This window comes from Aplysia californica, unplaced genomic scaffold (assembly GCF_000002075.1).
Source record: "Aplysia californica isolate F4 #8 unplaced genomic scaffold, AplCal3.0 scaffold00259, whole genome shotgun sequence".
In the NCBI taxonomy this organism is placed as follows: domain Eukaryota; kingdom Metazoa; phylum Mollusca; class Gastropoda; order Aplysiida; family Aplysiidae; genus Aplysia; species Aplysia californica.
In genome coordinates this window covers 56,138-59,998 of record NW_004797529.1, presented here as the reverse complement: position 1 = coordinate 59,998, position 3,861 = coordinate 56,138, and the positions used below count along the sequence as shown (strand labels likewise).

The 3,861-nt window shown below is 41.8% G+C and overlaps 1 protein-coding gene across 2 annotated transcripts in view; it reads right to left on the bottom strand.

Moving 5' to 3' along the window:
- The window catches only part of LOC101861592, a 6,884-nt gene extending 3,732 nt beyond the window's left edge, over positions 1-3,152 (bottom strand). The window contains exon 1 of one of the 2 annotated variants that reach the window (XM_035970363.1): positions 3,048-3,152. The gene's annotated coding sequence lies outside the window, so the exon portion shown is untranslated. Of the gene's footprint in view, positions 1-2,727; positions 3,017-3,047 lie in introns of those variants that run through there. The other variant, XM_013083867.2, reaches the window with a different exon arrangement.
- Positions 3,153-3,861: the final 709 nt, after the last annotated feature.

The window sequence follows — 3,861 nt, the reverse complement described above, 5'->3', positions numbered from 1 at the left end:
TGCGCACAACACCCACATAGAGACAATAAAAGAACCTTTAACATCCACTATCCAATCCATTTTCCATACAAATTCCTCCTCACAATACAATCGGTCATTAGAGTATCTGCATCACTCTACAACATCTTTTATACCATATCAAGTTCTCGTGATTCACCCAAGTAATAAATAGCATATTGTTCAGTGATTGTAATCTAACTCGAAAAATGTTCTATGGGCTGACCCAAACAACGATGACGTTTAGAGCGAGTTTCGTAGTACATAAAATAATAAGTATTAATGAGGCGGCACAATCTCAATGTGCACTAACCGAACAAAGCCCACAGAGGCAGTCTAAAAATAACGCGATCTCAGACCAGTCTACGATAGCTTACACAATTCAATGCCCGTATTATGATAGCTTCGGAGCAATCCACCGGAGTGCTCAGAGTATTCAGAGTGAAGAACGATTGATCCATTTTCTTGCCATTTATATCTCTAGCCACACCTCTGTAAACCTGAACTTGAGTGAGGTCAACATGACGTAATTAGGTCACTGAATTCGAAGACTAGAGTGGCCTTACTCGGAATGGTGCTGTGGTGAAAGTTTTATTACTTGAGTGTGTAATTCCAATGTAGGATGAATGAAGTTGATTGCAAATAAATTCAGTTCTCTAAATAAAGTGACAAGAAGAGAGTGAAAGAATTAGGTCCTCACCAACTCAAAGATATAAAGGTACATCAGCAAAATAATACAACCGACAAAAAGGTGTAGTCGTGTTTTTAATACTGATCTTTTCGAAACAGTGGAGTAGCTTACGGTCAGAGTTTGCAAACACTCATTGTACTGTTTCTACTGTCTGCTTTTTGGAACTGAGGACGTCAACTGGTCTAACATAGGTTTTCCTGATTGTCCATGTGAAACAAAACATTAAAGACACGAGTCATCAAGAGCGAACCTCAGCAAGGCTTTTAAGTTTCACACTATTGGATTAGTAGACATATCAGCGCAGATAGACGTTGGTCATCGCATTGCAAAGTCTCACTATAACGAATAGGTGAGAAAGAACAGGCCCGCATTGTGTAAGGTTATCGAGTGTATTTTGTTCTGTAGAATTCACGGTCATGAAAAAGGTGATTTGTCGGGGAACAGAGGTATCCTTCTTGATTTACTGCACAGAGACGTTGATGCTGACGGAATACTGTTAGATCATCTGCAATGCGCTGCTGTTGTAGAATATACTGCCAAAATAATATAACGCGAACTGCCGGGCTGTATTTTCAAAATCTAACATGTAGAACAGAATAGAGGCAAATTTCTTTCTGTCCAGACTGACGAAGCAACTGATGCAGGTCATTTGTCACAGTTTGTGATCATTCTGAGGTACATGAAAATTAAGGACGGAAAGGGGGTAGAGCGGTTATTCTAACGTGTTTATTAAGCCTAAGACAAAACTCGTTTCAACCCTAAAAGAAGCTTGAAAAACCATTTCGCATCGAGAAGAAGCTGATCGCCCAAACCTACGACTCGTCAGCTGTAGTAAATAGGAGGGTCTCTGGTTGACAAACTCAGATGCGCCAGTTTTCCCCTAACGCTGTCTTTGTTCATTGCTAGACGCATCAGCTGAACCTTGTTCTGTTCTGGCTTATCAGACTGCTGTATATTTTTTGCTAACGCTGCAGGCTTTCCGACATTTTTTGCCCACTTTACAAAACGCATCGACGTTTTCAGACGCCTATGTCACCGAAATATTCAACGGCCGCCTGAAACAAAGTGGAATTTTTAGTCTCGACTTCTTAGCCCAATCTGACACTCACTTTTAAAAGTGAATTTTTTAATAAAGTGAACACAATCAAAAGAACACAATAATGCAGTGATCTGGTAGGTAATACACATGTTCTAAATGTTAACCTTGTTGAACAAACCGAATGTCCGGCTCAAACTTGTAAACAGATGGGGGTACACGAAAAGTCCGTGCCTGATATAAGCACCATTTGTTTTGATCACTGCTCGGCATCGGGAGCCCGTGGATGCACTCAAGTTTGCAATAATATGTTGCGGGATGGTCTGCCACTGATTCTGGGGTGCCACAGGGAGCTCTGGAAGTGTCTGGGGTGGCGGATTCTTCTGCCACACCTGTCGATCCAACTCGTCCCATTAGTATTCGATTTGAGACAAATCTAGTGAACGGGCAGGCCATGGTAGAGTTGGAATGCTGTTAGCTCTCAGGAAGTCCTCACATACCCATGCAACATGCGGACGAGTGTTTCCCTACCGCAAAATGCCACCATTAGCGTTCAGGTATACATGGAACAACACGAGGTCGCAGGATCTCATCCCTGTACCTGCCACACGTCACTCTGTGCTGGCACCACTGGAGATGTTCTGCTGCCACGTGGTGTGCGGTCAACATGTTACGTCGGACTGGTCTTCGCGCAAAGAGTCCTGCCTCCCTTAGAATCTCATACCACAATAAATTTATTTAGGCTAGACTTAGACCCAGGCATGGCGGGCTATGGCCACTATGCATGCCTTTTGTAGAGTATTGTAGTATAAGGTGAAATCTAAAGTATAGATATCTAGTACTACTAGAATATCTTGTTAGTTAGCCTCTCAACAGCCCAGATCTACAGAAGATCTAGAGCTAGAGATGGAGTCTGGATCAGCTGAGTGTGTACGGAATTATGTGGTTGCGTCAAGGCAAAGGCGAGATTGATAAACAATTTGGAGTTTGGCTATTCATTTACAATATAAAATAAAGATGAAATAGCTTTGACTCAGATCCATTATAATTTAAGTAGATCTATATGGAGCCGAAATCCATTCAATTCCTTTGCGAATGCCCATCGTAGCAACTGCAGGTTATGGCTTCGCAACATTGTTTACATGCTCAAGAATAAAATGGTCGAGAGTTACGCGCCCCTTATTTGGGGGATCGCATCAGCTGAGCTCTCATGTTGGAAGCATGCTTAACAAAATATCAATTTTCGTGGATTTGTTCATAACACAAAATAAAACAATGAATCGTTTCAGAAAGAAAATTGGTCAAATTAACAATATATCTTACCTGCAATCCACAATATGACGAAATTCTCGAAGAAAACACCACTTTTGTAATTCAAGTCGTCGTCATTTCAAAACTACTCGGCCGATCGAAACTGAAACGCAGGAAAGTGCAAAATCACGTGACGCCAACGCTCTTTCGAACTGTGTCATTGAAACTGACCAATGAAATCGCTCTATTTGAGAAAACCCCCTTGAACCAAGGGCACCGTTTCAACCTCTGACCAAAAATCTGTTCCGCGCGCGGGGCCGACTCGGTTCGGCAGGGCACCTTATTATCTATCGGGAATTTTTTTTTAATACGACGCTTTATTAAAAACAAATTGGTACACATGAAAGCAGAAACAATAACCTTTACAAACATGTATAACTTCCCCGGTATAGTAGTAAATGTATTTAATGAATTTGATGTAAAGGCCGATGCAGGCAGTTTGACCTAGTTTTCAGTACCTGCTCTGCCAGCGATGAAAACCCATATGGTCTGTCTAGACACGCCAAAGTGTCGTGCCACGGCTTCCTGAGTCACCCCTACTTCCATCAGCCGATTGCAGTCAACCTTGACATTTTCCAGTTGTGTATGGTAGTATTACATGGACTGTGTGAACCGTGGTGGTGGCTTTTTTTGTCGCGTGTCCTGATTTTGGTGCCCATATTTGTTGGTTACGTAAGAATGTATTGACAGGGTGCAAATTGTTATGTTTTCTAGAGAAAGAAAACAAGGGAAAGGAGAACTGTTACGTCGGTAATGATAATGATGATGATGATGATGATGATGATGATGATGATGATGATGATGATGATGATGATGATGATGATGG